We start from the raw sequence: 25,535 nt of genomic DNA, 5'->3' as shown, positions 1-25,535 counted from the left end.
AGCAACTGTCCCTCTCTAGTCACAATCGGCTTATCCTTTTTAAAATATTCTTGATCTTCCCAAACCATGAACTTTTCTCCCTCTCGGGTGGATCATAGTACATCATTTTCTCTTAATCTGTAGTTTCGATTTACTAGACTTCTTGAATCGCTCTTCTACGACTATTCTGATTGCTGTCCAATCGCAGCATGACTCATTCTAACGCACCAATCAGGAGTGTTTACGTCACACTGACAATTCTCCACTCCTACCACAGTACACACCGGCGCACCAATCCTGTGCGCCCACGTCACTCCACAGCTGGCCAATCCCAGCGCGGCCTTACTGATGTCAGCTTCTCCTCGCTACTCCAGCTTCTGCTGACCCCTCCTTTACAAAATTTATCGGCCACATTTCTCTTACGTTCTCTTCATTCAAACATCTGTTAGTAACGACATAAAAACACTACCATTGCCTGTTTCACTAAACCAAAGAGATAGTTTGTCCAAATACACAAGAATTCCGTATTACTCGAGAGCAGCGCTTACCTCTGCCCTTCCACGGAATTTATGCCGATAAAGTAGCACTTCCCTCTACCTTGCCCTTCTAACAAGCAAAAAGGCTCACCGTTTCTCTGGGGATAAAACACATGTGGAGACTACACTGCTCCTGAGAATTAAGGCCAGAGTGTCATGAGAGAACCTGATGCTATTTCACCCACGCACCTACACACAGAAATGTCCCTAACGATAACACACGGCGATGTTACGAATTCGAACCCAGACAATGAGTCGTGCGGCTCCAATCGTCACACATTTTCCCCATGTACCTACAGGGTGACAATACACCGTGCGACTTCACTTGCCACACGTTTTCCCTGTGTACCTACAGGGCATCCAACTTCCTACATCCCGGAAGTCTTCAAGACAACATAAAACGCGCCGAGACTCAACATAGAGTGTTAGAACATAAACCAAAAATCAATCAATCAATCACTCATCAATAATCAATAATCCATAATCACCAAACCAATACAATTAAACCATCAATCTTCTACCAGAAAAACTGCTCCAGAGGGAAAGGGCAAATTTACATATCCTGCCTGCGTCACAGATCTGTCATCACAGTAACTCATTCACGCACGCATTCATTGGTGGGGCCCATAACACCAACACTCATACATCTCACTTGAATCTGCACACAGGAGGAAGAGGAACGCTGGACATGTGGGGGGTACCTTATTACCTATGGGGGGGAAATATTTATATTACATACATCATGTACATCAGCAACTGTAGAATCCTAACTTTAACATCAAGGCACTCCACCACTTGGTCGATGGACCAATTAGTTGGACTGGTTGATGGTGATTTAGAACCCGCTAAAACACATTTAAAGCTTCAGAATCTTTGGTCAAAATTTTACCTAAAGAATCACAAACTCATTTTCTGTTAATCAATGCTTAGTTTATCTAATTAATCGGCTTTTATTAACATAATCAGCATTTTGGTCAACGCAGAATTCAAATTTGATTATTCAACACAATTTGGCATAACAATTATATTTACCTAAATCCTAATTTTTAGCGACCATTAGCCCTGCATAAATCAATGCTCTTCCGATATAACTCTCCAATCGAATGCAGGCTAAAGCCCGATTAGTCCGGAGAAAAGTCCTTTTGCCCCGCACGACACAGTCCCAAAGATCTCTGGGGAACTGACCCTCGTGCAAGCAAATCGATCAACGGGATTCAGATCACACTCCTAGAACGCAACAATAACGACGACGACACCCATCTACTAACCCCACTTTTATAATAAATTTGGATCATCCTACTACATTTGCTACTTTGGAGACTGCTCCGATTGGTCGAGCCATCAATATTACAAATTCCGATGACTCCTCGAAAAGTTCTTTAGTTCCCATACTCTACTAAAGATGTCATCTATGGCTGGGACAGTTCTCATACGAAAGGGTCCGATGTATCCATATCATGGTTATTTAGAATAGGTGTCCTTTGTTTTCTTTCAGTCATACTAGTTGAACTTTGGCAGTCCTCCACGTTCCTATCCTTGACAAGGAACACTGTGACTTGGGCAAAAGGACGCCTGGAGATCTTCGGTGCCATCCGAGTCTGCGCAGTAATCATCGCGCTCACACGACGGTGGCCCCTTCCGAACTCCATTTTGGATTTTGCGGCCTAGTAGGCCCGAATGCAAACTTAAGCGAAACAAACATAAATAATAATTAATATACAGAAATGAAGATTCTAATGTTTATACCCACACTAATCCCTTTATATATTAGTATTTTCCTAGCTTATAGCAACATTTAAAAGCAATATTACTCACTCTTTCATCCAAACAGGAACGCAAACATCACAAAAAAGCAATCTAACCATGCAATTTTCTATATCCACACAATCTACCATTAATATGCGTACCACAGTTATTCATTAGGGTTATTTTCCATGCAATTGGCATTTAGTCCCGCGTGTAATTTGTGTTTATTAAAGTATAAAGTTGGTTAATCTAAACACGGCACACAATTAATATACTTTAGTAATTAGAGAGTTACATAATAAGTATTTTTATGCAAAATAGAGAAGGTATACCAAATTTTGTTTTACCTGCTCCACCACAGGTTCTGGCTGCGATGTAGGAGAAGGTCCTCCCACCTGCTCTGGTTCTGTGGATGCGCTGGGTTTCTGCCAGGGTGAGGTCGGCCAAGTGGAGGTTTCTTATGGGTACATGGAAGGAGCCTCTATATTTTAGGTATTTGGTTCCGCAGATGTGGAGGGATTTGTAGGGTGTGGGTGAGTAGCTTGAAGGTTACTCTCTTCTCAACGGGGAGCCAGTGGAGGTCTCGCAGGTGTTGGGTGATGTGCTCATGCCATGGGATGCCGGGGACGAGTCTGGCTGCGGTGTTCTAGATGGTCTGGAGTTTGCATAGCAGGGATTTGTTGATTCCAGCATAGAGGGTGTTTCCCTAGTCTAGTCTGCTTGTTATGAGTGCGCGGTTGATGGTCTTTCTGGCTTCAGGGGGGATCTACTTGAAGGTCTTGCAGAGGATGCAGAGGGTGTTAAAACAGGTGGAGGTGACGGCGTTGATCTGTCGGGTCGTGGTGAGGGAGGAGTCGAGTATGATGCAGAGGTTTGGGGCATGGACCATGGGGGTAGGGTGAGTGCCCAGTGCAGAGGTCCATGAGGAGTTGTCTCACGCGGAGGGGGAGTGTCAGAGGACTTGGACTTCTTACTTCTCCAAGTTGAGTTTCAGACAGCTGCTGCTGATCCAAGATGCAACATCTTTCATTTATTCTTGGAAGCTGAGTCTGGTGGTTTCGGGGTCCTTCATGAGGGAGAGGATGAGCTGGGTGCTGTCAGCATAGGAAACGGTTTGGAGTGTGTGCTTTCTGACGATGGCGGCAAGGGGGCCATGTAGATGTTGAAGAGCATGGGACTGAGCGATGCTCCTTATGGTACTCCGCAGTCGATCTCTGTGGGTTCGGAGGAAAGGCGGGAGTCTGATCGTTTGTGTTCTGCTGGCGAGGAAGGAGTGGAGCCAGTCGAGGTCGGTTTCCTGTATACCGGCATTGTGGAGTCTGTATGCGAGTGTGCCGTGGGAGATGGTGTCAAAAGCTGCAGAGCGGTCGGGTAGGATGAGGGCTGTGGTGTGGCCTTGGTCGAGGAGCATGCAGATGTTGTCTGTGGCGGCGAGGAGGGCGGTCAGGGTGCAGTGGTTGCTGCAGAATCCAGATTGGGAGGGGTGGAGGATGGAGTTCTCTTCGATGAAGTTTGTCAGCTGGGTGTTGGTGATCTTCTCTGTGACTTTGGCTGCGAAGGGAAGGAGAGAAATAGGTCGGTAGTTTTTCAGGTCCATTGGGTCTGCCGAGGATTTCTTGAGGTGGGGCTTAACTTCTGCACGTTTCTAGTCATCTAGAAAGGTGCCGGATTCAAATGTGGCATTGATGGTGCATTGTAGCTGGGGCACAATGGCGGCGATGGCTCTGTGGAACATGTGCAGAGGGCAGGGTTCCATGGGGGCTCCTGAGTGGGTGCTCTTCATGGTAGTGGTGGTATCTTCAGTGGTGACCGGGGTCCAAGTGGCAATGGTGGGCCGGCTATGGTTGCTGGAGGGAAGGATGGTTTCTGGAGTTTGCTCACATAAGTTGTCCTAGAGGGCCTTGATTTTCAGGTGGAACTAGGAGCCAAGCTTGTTGCAGAGGTCTTGGGAGGGAGTGAAGTCTGTGGCTTCGCTTTGGGGATGGTGAATTGCTGGATGATTTTGAAGAGTTCCTTTGAGTTGCTGGAGTTGATGAGGATTTTGTTCTGGATGAAAAGTCTTCTTTGTGGATCTTATGTGTTGGTAGTCTGTCATGGCGTTCTTGTAGGTGGTCAACTTTTCCGTAGCTTTGCTGTTTCCCAATCGTTTTTTGAGACGTCTGCAGGAGCGTCTAGCATCTTGAGGTCGGTGGTGAACCATGTGGCCTTCATGGGGAGTTGTCTGTAGGTGGTGCGGAGGGGTGCGAGATTGTCTGCGCAGTTGGTGATCCAGTTGTGTAGCTCCTTGGCTGCAGAGTTGGCATCGGTCGAGGCGGGGGGGTCACAGCTGAGGGTGACGTTGAGGTGCTCCTCTGTGACTTTGCTCCAGTTCCTTCATGGAGGGCGAGGAGAGGGTTTGGGAGTGGTGGCGGTGTTGAAGATGAAGTGCACGCAGTGGTGGTCTGTCCAGAGGGTCTACATGGTGTGGCTGAAACGGATGTTGTTCCCCCCTGCGAAGATGGGGTCGAGGGTGTGTCCTGCCTTGTGGGTAGGGGTCGTGACAATCTGTTTCAGTCTGATGTTGGTGAGGTTGTCCAGGAGGGTGGTGGAGTTGGAGTCGCTAAAGTTGCCGAGATGGAAATTTAGGTCTCTGATGAGTATATAGTCCATGGAGGTGATGGCGTGGGGTGCAACGAGGTCGGCAAAGGTAATGGCAAATGAAGCGCGGGGGCCAGGTGGTCTGTAGGCGAGGGGGCCGCGAAGAGTGGCTCTAGGACTGGTCTGGATCTGGAAGTGAAGGTGTTCAGTGGTGGCGGAGTAGTCGCTCGTGGTGGAGGTGGAGAGTTGGAGGGATCTCAAGTGTGTGATAGCGAGTCCTCCTCTTGGGTGGTTGGGGCGGTCCTTCCTCCGTATCTTGTAGCTGTCGGGAATGGCGGTGGCAATATTAGGGCTGGAGGAGGTGTTGGTCCAGGTTTCCATGAAGAAGGCGATGTCTGGTGAGAGGGAGTCGAGGAGGTCCCAGATATCTAAGGCATGTCTGGGCAGGAAGCGCAGGTTGAGGAGGATTCACCTCAGGGCTTCGGTGGTGTTGGCGTTCGCCGTGGGGGCGGTGCCCGTGGAGGTGCGGAGGGTGGTGAAGGTTCAGCGACAGTGGTGGCTGGAGAACTGGCCATCGGTGGTGCTCGGCGTGGACAGCTAGCAGTTGATGTTCCTTCTGGGGTTGAGTGCAAGGAGGGCAGCTGAGTCATACCAGTAGCTAGTCGGGGGGCCAGGGTCTCTGTTTCTGGTCGCGGTTGGGTTGTGGACAAGCGGAGACGGGCTTGCCTTTGGCATGCCAGCGGTGCGGCCGCACAGCAGGCGCCATTAAATAGGGTAGGGGGAGGGCAGTGCAGCTGGGAGGCAGGAGCGGGAAACGGGCAGGGGGAGAGGCCGCAGAGGCACAGAGAGCGCAAACAATGCACAAAGAATGAAATTAAACTAAGGCAAATAAACAGCAAAATGAAATTAAACTAAGGAAAATAAACAGCATAATTAAATTAAACTAAGGCAAATAAACAACAGAATGGGCCACAAAAGGACAAAGGGCAGATTCGAACCCCTACCAGCAGAGGTAAAAGGGGCAGCAGCGGAGGCACAGTCAGCATAGCTGCACGGGCGGAGAGCTGGGTCACTGACCAGGAGGTCAGAGGTCCTGCTCAGGCATCCACGCAGCGGCCGCCATTTTAAATAGGGGAAGGGTAAAGGAAGTGCATCTGGGAGGTGGGAGCGGGAAACCAGCAGGGGGGAGGGGCCGCAGGGGCAGCAGTGACGAAAAACGGGCACTGAGGGTGCGAACAATGCCCAAAAAATGAAATTAAACTAGGGCAAATAAACAGCAGAATGAAATGAAACTAAAGCAAATAAACAGCAAATTTGGCCACAAAAGGACACAGGGCAGACTCGAACCCCTACCAGCAGAGGTAGAAGAGGCAGCAGCGGAGGCACAGTCAGCAGAGCTGCACTGGTGGAGAGCTGGGTTACTGACTAGGAGGTCAGAGGTCCTGCTCAGACATCTGTGCAGCGGCCACCATTAAATAGGGGAAGGGGGAGGGATGTGCAGCTGGGAGGCGGGAACGTAAAACCGGCAGGTGCAGCAGCGGCGAAACACGGGCACGGAGGGTGCAAACAATGAACAAAGAATAAGGCAAATAAACAGCAGAATTAAATTAAAGTAAGGCAAATAAACAACAGAATGGGCCACAAAAGGACAACAAGCATTTGCAATGCAATAGGTCTCGCAGTTGTTAGAGTTTGAGCTATTGGCATTGTAGATGGCAATGCCTTTTATTTATGTGATGGTTTTTAAAACATAAATAAAAGGCATTGGGGCATATGCATCAACCAAACGAATACCGATTCCTTAATAGCGAAAAATAAGGAATCGCCATTAAGGAATCGGTAAATGGCATGCATCAACAGATTCGGTAAAATTTAGCGATTCCTTAAAAATCGCTAAATTTACCGATTCCTTAATAGCGGGGCACGCAAACGGCCTCACTAGCAAATAGCGAGTTCGGTAATACCGAATTAGCTAATAGCGAGTTCGGTAATACCGAGTTAGCTATTACCGAATCGGTAATAGCGAAATCGCAAATTGCCGCGTCACGCCGGGAACGTGCAGATGACATCACCAACCAGGAAATACTGCTGCCCCACCCACATAGCCTCGACAGAGGAGCAGACAGGAGCTGGGAAGAAAGACTGCCTGTGCAGAGTGAGGCCACACCGATTCTGCAAATCATATCAGACATCCATCATGGCGCAGGAAGTGCCATCCAGCGCAGAATCTGCACGCAAGCGCAAGAAGAAGTTTTCGGACAGGGAGCTGGAGTACCTTATCGAGGGAGTCTCCAGCAAACACGACCGCCTCTTTGGCAAGCTGTCCCTCAAGGTGCCTGAGACAGAGAAGCGGCGCATCTGGCTGCGCATCCGTGAGAGGGTGAATGCGGTTGGCGTCACTACCCGCAGCATCGACGACCTTAAAAAACGGTGGTATGACCTGCGGAAGCGCGCCAAAGAGAGGATTGCGGAGAGGCTCCGGGAGGCTAGCAGGACTGGAGGCGGCACATCTACAGCACCATCCAACACAGCCCTGGAGGACCTTGTGGAAGGGACGATAGAGCGGGAAGCCGTCGTGGGGGTGACCCAGATGGACACGTCCGGCGCAGCCACAAGCGCCCAAGGTAAGATGCATGCCTGTGCCACACCCAGCATAGCGTAAATCCATACCCATGCCCCCAGCCCAATCTCACTGTGTCTGCAGCTCTGGCACAGACAGCTCCACACATGACACTAGTGCATCTTGGGAGTTGTAGTCTAGTCAGCCCAGTGTGCATGTACAGGCGTAAATCCAATGAGCATACACCACATCAGTTGTACATGGATGGAGACTGTTCATTTGTTGGACCACAGAGGGACATTAATGGGTACAACACTATGTAGGTGTAATCATCCCACTAACCATGCACTGTTTCACACACAGATGCATCACCTGGGGACTCTGACGACAGCGACCAGCTGATCATTTCGGAGACACCCGTCGAGTCAGACCAGGAGACAGCGCAGGATGCGCACGCATCGCCAACACCTGCCACCCCACCAGCACCACCACCACCAGCGCCACAATCAACGGCACCAGCACCAGTGCCACAAGCTAAGGCACCAGCACCAGCGCCACTAGCCAAGGCACCAGCAACAGCGCCACAAGCAACGGCACCAGCAAAACAGGCTGCAGCTAGTACAGCCACAATAGCGCAGAGGCACAGGCACCAAGTTGCGCCCTTGCAGGAGATGGTAACACCCCCCCCGCAATTGGCACCCAGGCAGCGCACATACACACCACCTGATGCACCACCTGGAGGCTCAAGACACGCACGGCGTCACAGGGCTCGTCGCAGTTCCGTCTCCTCAGCCGAACAGGATGTCCCAACAACCTCTGCAATCGAGGAGAGGATGCTGCGTACACAGCGCCTGCAGGGACGACATGTGGCTAGCATTAGCTGCAATATCATGCGCCTTGCGAGGGAGATGCGCGCCATGACTGCAGCAGTCACCGACATGGGCACGGCGGTCAGGGACATGGGCACGGCGGTCAGGGACCAGACCACTGCGGTTGCAGAGGGCAATGCTCAGCTCAGGGAGGAGGTACATGAGCTCACCCGTGCCATGAGGGAGGGCCATGAGTCCCAGAGGAGGAGTCACCGGCAGCTAATGTTGCGTTCCGCCGCCGCTACCAAGGCCATAACACGGCACAGCAACAGCACCGCTGTGTTGGCACGCCGCACAGTCTCCCTGCAGGTGGACCTTGGGCACTTCTGCGGGGATGTCGCTAAGTCACTGGGACACATCACCACTGCTGTGGAACACCTTCAGAGCAGCACATGCAGTGCTGCTGCATTGGGAGGGGATGACACAAGTGAGGCTGCCTCCAGTGTCAGCAGCGTGTCACTGGCAGAGGCCAGCACCAGGCGCCGCAGTTCGCGTGCCTCCACGGGGACAGGCCGTGGTGAGGCATTGGATACACCTGAGCGGAGGCTTGGGGTACGTGGCAAGCGCCACTAGACAGTTGGACATGCATGCAGGACCATGGTGGGGCAACCATGGCCATCCAATTATTGTGTATGCACAGGCCTGACTTTAAGGCACCTTTTATTTACATGAATGCAATCGGAGCATGATTTACAATGCTAGTTTTGTTGCACAATCCTCAGTGCTACTGTGCATTAAACAGTTGCACCACATACTAACTTGTAATGTCTCATTTTCCCATGTTTCAAAAATTATTTTGCATTATGTATGTCCGCCTCCTATGGCCCTCTGCTGTGTTTGGGATGTGTGCCTGTCGTTGTTGGGCGGGTGGTTGGTCATCCCGGTGGTCGTCATCCCTGTCCACCTCTATGGGTATCCCCCTTCTGGTGGCAATGTTGTGCAGCATTGCACATACAGCAATTATCCGGCAGCATGTTTCAGGTTGGTATAGCATGGCGCCGCCAGTCTTGTGGAGGATTCGGAAGCGGCTCTTGGGAATCCCAAAAGTCCGCTCTATCACATTCCTGGTGCTGATGTGTGCAGCGTTGTAGCGATGTTCCTGCGGGGTTGCAGGATTTAAGTATGGGGTGAGTATGTATTCACGCAGGGCGTAGGCACTGTCACCTAGAAGATAGGAGCATAGACTTAGCATTGGTGATGTACATACATGTGTGGTGTTGGGGTGGGGAAGCGTATTTCTACGTACCTAGCAGGAGTCCCTCTCCAAATTCTCCGTTGATTAGTCGCCTGTGCATTCCACTGTGGCGGAAGATGTAGGAGTCGTGTGTGCTCCCTGGGAATTGTGCCACTAGGTCCGTTATGATGTTATTGGCATCGCACACAACCTGCACGTTGATCGAGTGGTAGGACTTGCGGTTCCGGAATATGTACTCATTTGCTGCGGGAGGACATATGGGGATATGCGTGCAGTCGATGCATCCAATCACATGTGGGAATTGTGCCACCTGGTAGATTGCCTGTTTGGTGCGGTCCAACTGCTGTGGGGTTGTGGGGAAGCTGATGTGTGTGTGTAGCATTGTCAGCATGGCATCTAGGAATCTCCTGAAGAAGCGTGACAGTGCGCTTTGTGACACACCTCCGGCCACCGCAATTTCCCCCTGGAAACTCCCTGAGGCCAGTAGGTGCAGGCTGCATAGGACCCGAACGTGCGCAGGGATAGCATTTGTCCTGTGTGTCTGGTACTGCAGTAATGGTCCCAGGTCTGCAATCAGGCGCATGATCATGGCACGATTGAGGCGGTACTTCTGGTACACCTCGTCCTCATTCTGCCCGAGCAAGGTGATGCGCAGTCTGTATACTCGCTCCTGGACCCTTCTCCTGCGCTGTCCTGCTGCATTGATCCGCATCCTCCTTGCAAGCACGTAGAGGGCAGCCATTTTGTGGGAGCCAACAGGGTCTCCTGGGCCACATTTAAGGGTTTGGTGATTGCCTCAAGCATTCGCACATGTATTTATTTTTTTTGCATTTACTTTTTTTTTTTTTCCCACTTTACCTCCAGGTTTGGATTCCCCTTATTTAGCTCTTGCAAAATAGCGATTCTTGGGATTTTCGTTATTAGCGAGTTTTGTTGCATTGGGGTGCGATTCGTTATTTGCTATTGGCAGTTTCCGGGAGCTAATAGTGATTTCGGTAATTGCTAATTCGGTATATAGCGATTCGGTAAATTAGCATTTTGGGTATTAGCGATTCGGTATGTTCGCGGTTATTTATTTTGCGATTCGTTATTTGCTCAGGTTTTGGGTTGATGCATTGGGATTGGGTATTTTTACCTCAATACCGGGAGCTATTAACGAATCGGTATTTTACCGACTGGATTTTGGCTTGATGCATAAGGGTGATTGTCGTTTAGAATGCCAATAGGTTAAACTCTTGCAAATGCGAGACCTATTGCACTGCAAATGCTTGTTACACATGTCTGGGCAAAAATGTCACATTATTAGTACCAGTCTAACAACCAAATATATACTAAGCAACTGAAAGATGACCAGCTAACGTCTGTGAAGTGTCTTCCAAAGAGTGTGACCATATATCACCAAGTTTTCAGTAACCTTTGACCCTTTTGAGTTAGAAACAATTTATCTACAGATGAGGGATAACTTTGCAAAATAAAGCAGAAGCAGCAAACACAGGATCGCATGATTCCAGTGGCCCTCCCCACGACCTAATATTATATTTGAACCCTAACTTTTTGATGGTCAAACTGGACCCTCTCCATACCTATCCATTGAGTGCAACGTGAGGACTCTATCGTGACCCCCCAGCCCGTACCCCCTCGGCTGCCAAAACATACTTTGGCAGACAGTTCCATTTAAAGATGGTGGAGTGTATCTAAGGAAGGTGAAGATGGTCTAAGGACTGTGGAATAGCTCTAAGGACGGTGGAGTGGGTTCTAAGGACGGTAGAGTGGCTCTAATGACGGTGGAGTGGCTCTAAGGACGGTTGAGTGGCTCTAAGGATGGTGGAGCGGCTTTAAGGATGGTGGAGTGGCTCTAAGGACGGTGAAGCGGCTCTAAGGATGGTGGAGTGGCTCTAAGGATGGTGGAGAGGTTCTAAGGATGGTGGAGTGGCTCTAATGATGGTGGAGTGGCTCTAAGGAAGGTGGAGCGGCTCTAAGGACGGTGGAGCGGCTATAAGGACGGTGGAGCGGCTCTAAGGACGGTGAAGCGGCTCTATGGACGGTGGACTAGCTCTAAGGACGGTGGAGTGGCTCTAAGGACGGTGAAGTGGCTCTAAGGATGGTGGAGTGGCTGTAAGGAAGGTGTAGTGGCTCTAAGGACAGTGGAGTGGCTCTAAGGACGGTGGAGTGGCTCTAAGGATGGTGGAGTGGCCCTAAGGATGGTGGAGTACCTCTAAGGATGGTAGAGGGGCTCTAAGGAGGGTGGAGTGGCTCTAAGGACGGTGGAGTGGCTCTAAGGATGGTGGAGTGGCCCTAAGGATGGTGGAGTGGCTCTAAGGATGGTGGAGCGGCTCTAAGGATGGTGGAGCAGCTCTAAAGATGGTGGAGAGGCTCTAAGGACGTTAGAGCGGCTCTAAGGACGGTGGAGCGGCTCTAAGGATGGTGGAGCGGCTCTAAGGATGGTGGAATAGCTCTAAGGACGGTGGAGTGGTTCTAAGGACGGTGGAGTGGCTCTAAGGATGGTGGACGGTGGAGTGGCTCTACGGACGGTGGAGTGGCTCTAAGGACAGTGGAGTGGCCCTAAGGATGGTGAAGTGGCTCTAAGCATGGTGGAGTGGCTCTAAAGATGGTGGAGTGGCTCTAAGCATGGTGGAGTGGCCCTAAGGATGGTGCAGTGGCTCTAAGGACAGTGGAGTGGCCATAAGGATGGTGGAGTGGCTCTAAGGATAGTGGAGTGGCCATAAGGATGGTGGAGTGGCTCTAAGGATGGTGGAGTGGCTCTAAGGACGGTGAAGCGGCTCTAAGGATGGTGGAGCGGCTCTAAGGATGGTGGAGAGGTTCTAAGGAAGGTGGAGTGGCTCTAAGGATGGTGGAGTGGCTCTAAGGAAGGTGGCGCGGCTCTAAGGACGGTGGAGCGGCTCTAAGGATGGTGGAGCGGCTCTAAGGATGGTGGAGAGGCTCTTAGGACGGTGGAGCGGCTCTAAGGACGGTGAAGCGGCTCTATGGACGGTGGACTAGCTCTAAGGACGGTGGAGTGGCTCTAAGGACGGTGAAGTGGCTCTAAGGATGGTGGAGTGGCTGTAAGGAAGGTGTTGTGGCTCTTAGGACGGTGGAGTGGCTCTAAGGACTGTGGAGTGGCTCTAAGGACTGTGGAGTGGCTCTAAGGACTGTGGAGTGGCTCTAAGGATGGTGGAGTGGCCCTAAGGATGGTGGAGCGGCTCTAAGGATGGTGGAGAGGTTCTAAGAAAGGTGGAGTGGCTCTAAGGATGGTGGAGTGGCTCTAAGGAAGGTGGAGCGGCTCTAAGGACGGTGGAGCGGCTCTAAGGATGGTGGAGCGGCTCTAAGGATGGTGGAGAGGCTCTTAGGACGGTGGAGCGGCTCTAAGGACGGTGAAGCGGCTCTATGGACGGTGGACTAGCTCTAAGGACGGTGGAGTGGCTCTAAGGACAGTGAAGTGGCTCTAAGGATGGTGGAGTGGCTGTAAGGAAGGTGTTGTGGCTCTAAGGACAGTGGAGTGGCTCTAAGGACAGTGGAATGGCTCTAAGGATGGTGGAGTGGCCCTAAGGATGGTGGAGTAGCTCTAAGGATGGTGGAGTGGCTCTAAGGAGGGTGGAGTGGCTCTAAGGATGGTGGAGCGGCTCTAAAGATGGTGGAGAGGCTCTAAGGACGGTAGAGTGGCTCTAAGGACGGTGGAGCAGCTCTAAGGACGGTGAAGCGGCTCTATGGGCGGTGGACTAGCTCTAAGGACGGTGGAGTGGCTCTAAGGACGGTGAAGTGGCTCTAAGGATGGTGGAGTGGCTGTAAGAAAGGTGTAGTGGCTCTAAGGACGGTGGAGTGGCTCTAAGGACGGTGGAGTGGCTCTAAGGATGGTGGATTTTGTCAGGGTCAAGATGACGTATCCTAAAGTGCTTGCACAGGAACAGAGATGCTGGTTCCCAACACCCACTACGCGGCAACCAGAGTTCCAGTAATATTCACCTGGACTCTGTAACTACCCCGCAGGGGGAAGGGGGAAGTGGATAAAATAATAAACAAAGAAGAGACTGGTCCTGAAACTCCGGTTCTTCACTATTCTCCTCAGCTTCTTCTTATTGCTGTTGCCAGCTCTTGTAAATGAGAACCTTGAAACAAACACGACACAATTACTTTCTATTCCCTTCGACTTCTAACACTCTCTATGTGTTAATACCTACCCTGGGTTTCAAGCACTGTGCCGCTCTTCTGTATGTCAGTCTTGTTGTGTGGTGTTTCTATTTTCAATTCTTTTCTGTGGGTCTGGACACTTCTTTCCGACTCTCCTTCCTACAAAACATCTTTCTATTAATTCTTTCTCTTTCCCTTTTACCTTTTCTAAATTGTTTCTTAACTTGAAAATAATTATTTTTTGGCTTACTTCTAGAGTGGAATAATTCTTGCTTGTCCTCTTCTTCTGTGTATTCGTCTAGCAGTGTTATACTCTCACGCTATACTGTTCTAGTCCTAAAACTGGTCTTTACCTTACTTTTCCTTATTTCTAGTTATCTTGTACTAGAGAACGGTGGTGAGTATATTTATTGTATTGTTTTCTTCAACTCTAATTAACTGCACATTAATCTTTCTTCTCAGGGTGAATTTCTGATTACTAGAGTTATCAGGTACGTTTTCTATGCAATCTTTTCTGTCATATACTTTTCCCATTCATCTCTCATGCCTCTCAAATGTACTTAGCTTCGGTCTTCTTTTTTCTGTCACAGGATGGCGCCAAAAGACCTCCGACTATCTGCTCGGGAAACACGGAGATGTATTGGAAGTCTTCTCGAAGGTAGGAGAGAATTTCGTCGTCTTTTCTGTCTCTGTAAATCTTTCTGAAAATCTCTTCAGTTATTTTCTCGGAGTTGTGAAAGGTTTCTGACTTGGAAAACTATTCTATAGCCCTGGCGCTAACTAACTAACTCTAATTCTATTCTCGCTAACTCTTTCCTCAGGAACTCTAATGTCAAGCTGCTACTCTCTGAATCTCCTCAATGAAGTGCGTCGTCCTCTAGGAGCGCGCGCCTCTCCTAACCTCGGAACACCTGTGGGGAGAAAGACTAGACTGCCGCTATGCTTCCAGCGCGGCCGCCATCTTGGAATTCCTCTTTCTTTGTAGTTCAGTCCATGAATTGTTCTTTGCGCTTCTGTTCAGTCCTGGGCAGCAGAAAGACCCCAACGTTGCCCCCATTACCGCCTCTTCGTCCTCTGGAGGCCTGACAGTACCCCCCAACAAAGGAGGTCCTCTCATTCCTGGTTTGGTAGGGAATCTTTGATGAAATGATTTCACCAATCTAGGAGCATGAACATCTGATTCTAGTTCCCAAGACCGTTCCTCGGGCCCATAGCCTTTCCAGTCTATCAAGTAATATAGTCTTCCTTTTATTACTTTGGAATCCAGAATTTCTTTCACCTCGTACTCAACCCCTGATTCTAACTGAATGGGTTTTGGTGTCAATTCACTGCGTAAGCCTGCTGATGCCTTTTTTAACAAGGAAACATGAAAAACAGGATGAATTTTCAATTTAGGAGGTAATTTTAACCGGTAGTTAACTGGTGAGGTTTTCTCTTCTATCAGATATGGTCCTATGAATCTGGGCTGAAATTTCCTGTTTCCTTTTAGTCTAAGGTTCTTTGTGCTTAACCAGACTCTATCTCCTTTTTCTAGGGAAGGACCCTCTCGTCTCTTTTTATCTGCATATTGTTTGTATTTCTGTTTTGCCTGTTCTAAATTTTGTTTAGCAGTTTGATGGACCCTACCCAGATGGGTCACCAGATCTTTTACTGCTGGAACGGAAATATCCGTTTGTCTAATAGTTGCATTTGGGTGTCTCCCATAATTTAAATAAAATGGGGAATAACCTGTCGAGACATTTTTGGCGTTGTTATGTGCAAATTCTGCCGCCCATAACAACTCTGACCACTCTCCTTCTTGCTTCAGAAGGAACAACCTCAAATACTGCTCTAACTCCTGATTCGCTCTCTCAGTTTGCCCGTCTGTCTCTGGATGATAGCTAGTCGAACACTTGGCTTCAATTCCCAATCCACCCACAAAGGCCTTCCAAAAATGAGATACAAATTGTGTTCCCCTATCAGAAATAATGACCTTGGGGACCCCATGTATCTTCACAATTTGTGTAGTGAAGTGGTGGGCTAACTGTTTGGCTGTTGGAATTCCCTTTAGGGCCATAAAGTGCGCCATCTTAGAAAATGCATCTACGAACACTAGAATAGTATTATAACCCAAACTTGAAGGTAAATCCACTATTAGATCTAATGTAACTGTATGCCATGGATATGGTGGAGTGGGTAGAGGTTGCAACAACCCCTTGGGGGCCTGCCGTTCCGATTTCCCCTGTGCGCAGATCTCACAAGTTCTAACGTACTCCTCAATGTCTCTGGTCATATGCGGCCACCAATAATGTCTCTTGATCAACTCTTCTGTTTTCGTTTCTCCTTTGTGCCCTGCCAAAAGATTGTCGTGACATTCAGCCATCACCTGATTCCGTAACTCCGGGGTTGGCAAGTAGAGAGCTTCCTTAAAGTAAGGCAACTGTTGCTGAATGTTTCTTTCCTTGTCTTCCTCAACCCATTCCTGTATTTCCTCTGGGCTCATTCGTTTGAGGATCTGCTCCTTTAAGTCAGAAGATATTGTAGCTCCAATTATTTTGTCTTCCGGAATTATTGTTTGATCTTTGATTTGATTCTTCTGGTCATTTGTTCCCAATCTGGATAGAGCGTCAGCTTTCCCATTCTGGGCTCCTGGTCTATAGGTAATCACGAAATCATAGTCCGCGAAGTACAATGACCAACGGAGTTGTCTTGGTGTTAGTGTCCGGGCAGACTTCAAAAATTTCAAATTTCTGTGGTCGGTGAAGACTGTCACTTGATGCTGAGCCCCCATGAGATAGTGTCGCCACTCTTTAAATGCATCCTTGATTGCCAGTAACTCTTTTTCAGTTATGGTGTAATTTATCTCTGCAGGTGTTAGTTTTCGTGATCTGTAGGCGACTGGATGTAATTGACCGGTTACCTTATGCCGTTGGGATATAATACCCCTCCAACTGCCAGATCTGAGGCGTCCGTTTCCACGTAAAAAGGTTCAGTAGGGTCAGCATGTAGGAGTATCGGTGCGGTCGTGAAGTCTTTTTTTAGGAGTTGAAAGGCTCTCTCTGTTTCTTCCGTCCATTCGAAACGCACTCCTTTTCTCAGTAGACGCGTCAAGGGTAATATTTTTCGTGAAAATTCGCTTATGAAACTTCGATAGAAGTTCGCGAACCCGATGAAACTCTGGACCTCCTTGACACACTCTGGGGATTTCCAACCTACCACGGCCTTCACCTTCTGCTCGTCCATTTTCATTCCAGCCGGAGATAAAACAAAACCCAAAAATTCCACTTGGGAGACCCCGAATGCACATTTCTCCAATTTTACAAATAATTTGTTTTCTCTAAGCTTCTGTAGCACTCTCCTTACTTGTTCCTGGTGTTGACTCGTGTCTGACAAATAGATTAAAATGTCGTCGATGTACACTAATGCGCATTGATCAATATACTAAGGGTGGGCGTAGTTCGCGAAGTAGCACTTCGCGAAGCTACGCAAAGTGAAGTTCGCACTACGCGAGCTACGCGTAGCACTTCGCGAACTGCGAAGTAACATGTTCGCACTGTGCAAGATGTTGTTTTCAATGATTGCACAGTGCGGACAAGCAACCGGCACTGTGCAATCATTGAAAATGGCATCTTGCACAATGCGAGCTGTAGTTTTCTGCTGTTCGAGTAGATGTTTCCTCGAGCTTCAGCTTTCTCAACGCGAACTGGTAGTTTCTCATCGCGAGCGGTCGCGAGCATACGGGACCCCTCGCAATGAGAAACCTGACCTTCTCGCGTTGGGAATCTCGCCGGGAGGTTTATTTTCCATGCTCGCGATCGCGAACAAGGAAAAAGTCTCGCCAGGATGTCATTTTGCTTGCTCGCGGTCGCCAACTTGACGTTGAGGACCGCGAGCAAGCAAAAAATGACCGCAGCACTACGCAACACTACGCTACGCGTGTTCGCACTGTGCTACGTGCAGTTCGCGTAGCGCGAAGTAGCGCGAACTTCGCAAACTACGCGAGCGTAGCGTAGTGCTTCGCCCAGGCCTACAATATACTCACTGAGAACATCGTTGATGAAATGCTGGAAGGCAGCCGGGGCGTTGCACAGACCGTAAGGCATAACTTGATATTCAAACAGCCCAAATCGAGTCCTGAAGGCTGTCTTCCAATCATCCCCCTCGCGTATCCTCACAAGGTGGTAGGCTCCTCTAAGATCTAGTTTTGTATAGATCTGCGCTCCCTTCAACTGATCCAATAAAACAGAAATCAGAGGAAGCGGGTATCGGTTCTTTTTGGTGATCTTATTGATTGCGCGATAGTCTATACAGGTTCTGAGATCTCCCTCCTGCTTTTTGGGCACGAAGAAAAGAGGCGAAGATACGGGTGACTGGGATGGACGAATGAATCCATTCGCTAGATATTTATCCAAGTATTCCTTCAAGTGGTGATGTTCTTTGTCTGTCAACGCGTATACCCGACTGCAGGGGAGATTACAACCTGGCTCTAGATCTATTTTACAATCATAAACCCGGTGGGGTGGCAATTGTTCTGCTTCTGTTTCGTCAAAAACATCGGCAAAATCTTCATATTCCGACGGAATCTTCTGGGAGTCTATCGCACAGACAGACATCTCCGCTGTGCACAAGGCCTGAGCTGGATTACACTCTCTGGTTCCTTCTTTTGTTTCAAAACAATTTTTTCGACAATATTCTGAATCCATCACTATGGTTCTTGTGCTCCAGTTTATTGTTGGGTTATGCTCCGTGAGCCATGGAAGGCCCAGGATAAGTTGAAACTGTGGTGCGTCAATTAGATTGAATTGAATGAGTTCTTCGTGTCCATCACAGTAAATCAATTGTACCTGTTCAGTATGACTCACTATTGGTCCAGATGAGAGATTCGTCCCATCTACAGCCCGAACCGGTTCACTCTTGGGTTTCAAGATGGCTCGTAACCCCACCTTGGCAGCAAATTTTATATCACAAAAGTTTCCGGTGGCTCCGGAATCTATCATCACTGAAACTTCTGTCAACGTTTCTTGCCGGAACTTGAGTACCATGGATAGAATTAGATGTGGAGCTGACGACTGTAGAGTGTTAGCCACTTGATGTTCTTTTGGAGTTGACTTCTGATTAGCATCCACCGGTCCAACTCCCGCTACTGGTGGTGCTGCGAGTTTTCCTTCGGCTTAAAGGGGGTCTTCGGTTTTCTTGGACAACCCCTAACAAAATGCCCACTGGAGCCACAATACATACAAAGATTTCCTGCTCTTCTTTTCTCTTTCTCTTCTTTGGTTAGGGGACCTCTTATCGTTCCAATTTGCATGGGCTCCGAACCTTGTTGTCCTTCCACAGCCTTATTCCCTTCTGGCCGAATCCGATCAAATCTTGGAGCTACTGGCCTGAATTCTTTCCTTTTTTCTCCTCTCCTCTCTCCTTGACGAAAGTCTATTTCTAAGACCAGGTCCACTAATTCTGAGATTTCTGTGGGTCTATTGGGTATCTGTGCCAACACATCCTTAAGTTCATCTCTTAAACCTCTATAAAAAACTGCAGCTCTCTTGCTTTCTGGCCAGTCCGTTTCTACGACTAATTTATTGAATTGGGCCAGATATGCTACTAGATCTCGGTTTCCCTGTCTTAGGTCCAATAATTCATTATCTACTGCTTGAGATATTCTCCGCCTGTCGAAAATTCGAAGAAATTCTTGTTTGAAGTCTTCATAGTTTTGTAACAGAGGATCATCCCGGGAAACCAGAGGCATTGACCAGGACGCTGCATCTCCGCTCAAGTACGATAAAACAAAGGCCACCCTAGACTGCTCATCTGGGAAAATGGAAGGGCGACACATGAAGTGCAAAGAACACTGCGTGATGAATAGCTGTGCCTTTTGTGGGTCCCCACTAAAACGCTCCGGAGGAGCCAACGGAATAACTGGGGACAGTGCATGGATCACTTGTGTAGTTATTCTATTTGGGTCTTCAGTGGATGGGTCTAAGGCGTTCCTTCCTGAGCCGAATGGCTGCTTAACTCGTTGAACTAACTCTGCTGTCTCTTTTCTCGAGTTCATCACCTCCTGCCTCAGGTTTTGGTTGTCCTCTCTCACTGTCTTATAATATCTCGAAAAAGAGTGGGGGTCAAAGGGAAAAAGTTTACAGACTCTAATAGTTGTAACATCCCCAAATCAACATAATAATATACAAAAAACAACTTTGAGTCTCATACGATTGGAGACCTTGACACAGGAATAAAGGTGATGCTGGAAACTAGTAAAGCTGTGGATTCAAGTATGCATATGTGTATGTATGCATAGATGTAAAAATTCCCATCATCAACCTCGAGAGGTTAGCTTCATCATCTGGGAATGGAGGACTTGAAAGAGTACCATCTTCTACTTGGCAATTTGTAGATCTTGGTCTCTTATGCGTCCCAAACCAGTAGCTGGTATATTTAGTTGTTGTTGGATGATGGAAAAGTATGATAATTGCAGTGCTCGTGAAATGTGAAAGTGTAAAGGTGCGGGATAAAAATTGTCTAACAAGGCACTAAACACATTTTATTAGATCGCTACCTTGTTGGCAATATATAAAAACAGTGCTATAACAGTTTCAATAATATAATAACTGTGATGGAGAAAAAAGGTCTACATGTTTCTGCTATTGGGTGGAATTCACCCAAGCATTCGTCAGGACCAATTTAGCTACTGCAGAAATGAAACAGTGCTCAAATGAGCAGTGAAGTGATTGATACAACCTGGACCCAATCGAAGGGCCTAGAAACTCTGTGGGAAGTAATTTTACTCCGTTGACCCAAGGCCTCCCCTACGAGCTCAGCTCTGTTTCGAGGTACCGACGGATAGAGCGGGGCCTCCCCAAACCTGAGCAGTAGCCAGGTGAGGTGAGGTGCACACCCACAACATATTGGGTCAACGGAGTAAAATTACTTCCCACAGAGTTTCTAGGCCCTTCGATTGGGTTATCAGGTACGTTTTCTATGCAATCTTTTCTGTCATATACTTTTCCCATTCATCTCTCATGCCTCTCAAATGTACTTAGCTTCGGTCTTCTTTTTTCTGTCCCAGGATGGTGCCAAAAGACCTCCGACTATCTGCTCGGGAAACACGGAGATGTATTGGAAGTCTTCTCGAAGGTAGGAGAGAATTTCGTCGTCTTTTCTGTCTCTGTAAATCTTTCTGAAAATCTCTTCAGTTATTTTCTCGGAGTTGTGAAAGGTTTCTGAATTGGAAAACTATTCTATAGCCCTGGCGCTAACTAACTAACTCTAATTCTATTCTCGCTAACTCTTTCCTCAGGAACTCTAATGTCAAGCTGCTACTCTCTGAATCTCCTCAATGAAGTGCGTCGTCCTCTAGGAACGCGCGCCTCTCCTAACCTCGGAAAACCTGTGGGGAGAAAGACTAGACTGCCGCTATGCTTCCAGCGAGGCCGCCATCTTGGAATTCCTCTTTCTTTGTAGTTCAGGCCATGAATTGTTCTTTGCCCTTCTGTTCAGTCCTGGGCACCAGAAAGACCCCAACGTTGCCCCCATTACCGCCTCTTCGTCCTCTGGAGGCCTGACAGTGTGGCCCTAAGGATGGTGGAGTAGCTCTAAGGATGGTAGAGGGGCTCTAAGGAGGGTGGAGTGGCTCTAAGGACGGTGGAGTGGCTCTAAGGATGGTGGAGTGGCCCTAAGGATGGTGGAGTGGCTCTAAGGATGGTGGAGCGGCTGTAAGGATGGTGGATCAGCTCTAAAGATGGTGGAGAGGCTCTAAGGATGGTAGAGTGGCTCTAAGGACGGTGGAGCGGCTCTAAGGATGGTGGAGCGGCTCTAAGGACGGTGGAGTGGCTCTAAGGACGGTGGAGTGGCTCTAAGGACGGTGGAGTGGCTCTAAGGACGGTGGAGTGGCTCTAAGGATGGTGGACGGTGGAGTGGCTCTACGGACGGTGGAGTGGCTCTAAGGACAGTGGAGTGGCCCTAAGGATGGTGAAGTGGCTCTAAGGATGGTGGAGTGGCTCTAAGGATGGTGGAGTGGCTCTAAGCATGGTGGAGTGGCCCTAAGGATGGTGCAGTGGCTCTAAGGACGGTGGAGTGGCCATAAGGATGGTGGAGTGGCTCTAAGGATAGTGGAGTGGCCATAAGGATGGTGGAGTGGCTCTAAGGATGGTGGAGTGGCTCTAAGGACGGTGAAGCGGCTCTAAGGGTGGTGGAGCGGCTCTAAGGATGGTGGAGAGGTTCTAAGGAAGGTGGAGTGGCTCTAAGGATGGTGGAGTGGCTCTAAGGAAGGTGGAGCGGCTCTAAGGACGGTGGAGCGGCTCTAAGGACGGTGGAGCGGCTCTAAGGACGGTGAAGCGGCTCTATGGACGGTGGACTAGCTCTAAGGACGGTGGAGTGGCTCTAAGGACGGTGAAGTGGCTCTAAGGATGGTGGAGTGGCTGTAAGGAAGGTGTTGTGGCTCTAAGGACGGTGGAGTGGCTCTAAGGACAGTGGAGTGGCTCTAAGGATGGTGGAGTGGCCCTAAGGATGGTGGAGTAGCTCTAAGGATCGTGGAGTGGCTCTAAGGAGGGTGGAGTGGCTCTAAGGATGGTGGAGCGGCTCTAAAGATGGTGGAGAGGCTCTAAGGACGGTAGAGTGGCTCTAAGGACGGTGGAGCGGCTCTAAGGATGGTGGAGCGGCTCTAAGGATGGTGGAATAGCTCTAAGGACGGTGGAGAGGCTCTAAGGACGGTGGAGTGGCTCTAAGGACGGTGGATGGTGGAGTTGCTCTACGGACGGTGGAGTGGCTCTAAGGACAGTGGAGTGTCCCTAAGGATGGTGAAGTGGCTCTAAGGATTGTGGAGTGGCTCTAAGGATGGTGGAGTGGCTCTAAGCATGGTGGAGTGGCCCTAAGGATGGTGCAGTGGCTCTAAGGACGGTGGAGTGGCCATAAGGATGGTGGAATGGCTATAAGGATGGTGGAGTGGCCATAAGGATGGTGGAGTGGCCATAAGGATGGTGGAGTGGCTCTAAGGATGGTGGAGTGACCCTAAGGATGGTGAAGTGGGCCTAAGGATGGTGAAGTGGGCCTAAGGATGGTGGAGCGGCTCTAAGGATGGTGGAGAGCTTCTAAGGAAGGGAGAGTGGCTCTAAGGATGGTGGAGTGGCTCTAAGGAAGGTGGAGTGTCTCTAAGGATGGTGAAGCGGCTCTAAGTATGGTGGAGAGGCTCTTAGGACGGTGGAGTGGCTCTAAGGACGGTGGAGTGGCTCTAAGGATGGTGGAGTGGCCCTAAGGATGGTGGAGTAGCTCTAAGGATGGTGGAGTGGCTCTAAGGAGGGTGGAGTGGCTCTAAGGATGGTGGAGTGGCTCTAAGGATCGTGGAGTGGCCCTAAGGATGGTGGAGTGGCTCTAAGGATGGTGGAGCGGCTCTAAGGATGGTGGAGTGGCTCTAAGGACAGTAGAGTGGATCTAAGGACGGTGGAGCGGTTTTAAGGATGGAGGAGCGGCTCTAAGGATGATGGAATAGCTCTAAGGACGGTGGAGTGGCTCTAAGGACGGTGGAGTGGCTCTAAGGACCGTGGACAGTGGAGTGGCTCTATGGACGGTGGAGTGGCTCTAAAGACAGTGGAGTGGCCCTAAGGATGGTGAAGTGGCTCTAAGGATGGTGGAGTGGCTCTAAGGATGATGGAGTGGCTCTAAGGACGGTGGAGTGGCTCTAAGGATGGTGGAGTGGGTGTAAGGAAGGTGCAGTGGCTCTAAGGACGGTGCAGTGGCTCTAAGGACGGTGGAGTGGCTCTAAGGATGTTGGAGTGGCCCTAAGGAAGGTGGAGTGGCTCTAAGGATGGTGGAGTGGCTCTAAGGATGGTGGAGTAGCTCTAAGCATGGTGGAGTGGCTCTAAGGATGGTGGAGTGGCTCTAATGATGGTGGAGTGGCCCTAAGGATGATGGCGTGGCTCTAAGGATGGTGGAGCGGCTCGAAGGATGGTGGAGTGGCTCTAAGGATGGTGGAGTGACCCTAAGGATGGTGAAGTGGGCCTAAGGATGGTAGAGCGGCTCTAAGGATGGTGGAGAGGTTCTAAGGAAGGTAGAGTGGCTCTAAGGATGGTGGAGTGGCTCTAAGGAAGGTGGAGTGGCTCTATGGACGGTGGAGCGGCTCTAAGGATGGTGGAGAGGCTCTTAGGACGGTGGAGCGGCTCTAAGGACGGTGAAGCGGCTCTATGACGGTGGACTAGCTCTAAGGACGGTGGAGTGGCTCTAAGGACGGTGAAGTGGCTCTAAGGATGGTGGAGTAGCTGTAAGGAAGGTGCAGTGGCTCTAAGGACGGTGGAGTGGCTCTAAGGATGGTGGAGTGGCCCTAAGGATGGTAGAGTAGCTCTAAGGATGGTGAAGTGGCTCTAAGGAGGGTGGAGTGGCTCTAAGGATGGTGGAGTGGCTCTAAGGATGGTGGAGTGGCCCTAAGGATGGTGGAGTGGCTCTAAGGATGGTGGAGCGGCTCTAAGGATGGTGGAGTGGCTCTAAAGATGGGGGAGAGGCTCTAAGGACGGTAGAGTGGATCTAAGGACGGTGGAGCGGTTTTAAGGATGGTGGAGCGGCTCTAAGGATGGTGGAATAGCTCTAAGGACGGTGGAGTGGCTCTAAGGACGGTGGAGTGGCTCTAAGGACCGTGGACGGTGGAGTGGCTCTATGGACGGTGGAGTGGCTCTAAAGACAGTGGAGTGGCCCTAAGGATGGTGAAGTGGCTCTAAGGATGGTGGAGTGGCTCTAAGGATGGTGGAGTGGCTCTAAGCATGGTGGAGTGGCCCTAAGGATGGTGCAGTTGTTCTAAGGACGGTGGAGTGGCCATAAGGATGGTGGAGTGGCTCTAAGGATGGTGGAGGGGCCATAAGGATGGTGGAGTGGCTCTAAGGATGGTGCATTGGCCCTAAGGATGGTGAAGTTGGCCTAAGGATGGTAGAGCGGCTCTAAAGATGGTGGAGTGGCTCTAAGGATGGTGGAGTTGCCCTAAGGATGGTGGAGTGGCTCTAAGGATGGTGGAGTGGCTCTCAGGATGGTGGAGTGGCCCTAAGGATGGTGGAGTGGCTCTAAGGATGGTGGAGTGGCTCTAAGGATGGTTGAGCGGCTCTAAGGATGGTGGAGTGGCCCTGAGGATGGTGGAGTGTCTCTAAGGACGGTGGAGTGGCTCTAAGGATAGTGGAGTGGCACTAAGGACGGCGGAGTGGCTCTAAGGATAGTGGAGTGGCCCTAAGGATGGTGGAGTGGCCCTAAGGATGGTGGAGTGGCTCTAAGGACGGTGGAGTGGCTCTAAGGACGGTAAAGCGGCTCTAAGGATGGTGGAGCGGCTCTAAGGATGGTGGAGAGGTTATAAGGAAGGTGGAGTGGCTCTAAGGATGGTGGAGCGGCTCTAAGGAAGGTGGGGCTGCTCTAAGGACGGTGGAGCGGCTCTAAGGATGGTGGAGCGGCTCTAAGGATGGTGGAGAGGCTCTAAGGACGGTGGAGCGGCTCTAAGGACGGTGAAGCGGATCTATGGACGGTGGAATAGCTCTAAGAACGGTGGAGTGGCTCTAAGGACGGTGGCGTGGCTCTAAGGATGGTGGAGTGGCTGTAAGGAAGGTGGAGTGGCTGTAAGGAAGGTGGAGTGGCTGTAAGGAAGGTGCAGTGGCTCTAAGGACGGTGGAGTGGCTCTAAGGATGGTGGAGTGGCCCTAAGGAAGGTGGAGTGGCTCTAAGGATGGTGGAGTGGCTCTAAGGATGGTGGAGTAGCTCTAAGCATGGTGGAGTGGCTCTAAGGACAGTGGAGTGGCTTTAATGATGGTGGAGTGGCCCTAAGGATGATGGCGTGGCTCTAAGGATGGTGGAGCGGCTCTAAGGATGGTGGAGCGGCTCTAAGGATGGTGGAGAGGCTCTAAGGATGGTGGAGAGGCTCTAAGGACGGTGGAGCGGCTCTAAGGACAGTGAAGCGGATCTATGGATGGTGGAATAGCTCTAAGAACGGTGGAGTGGCTCTAAGGACGGTGG

Source organism: Triturus cristatus, chromosome 6 (genome assembly GCF_964204655.1).
Source record: "Triturus cristatus chromosome 6, aTriCri1.1, whole genome shotgun sequence".
Taxonomy (NCBI): Eukaryota; Metazoa; Chordata; class Amphibia; order Caudata; family Salamandridae; genus Triturus; species Triturus cristatus.
This window is presented reverse-complemented; position numbering follows the sequence as displayed.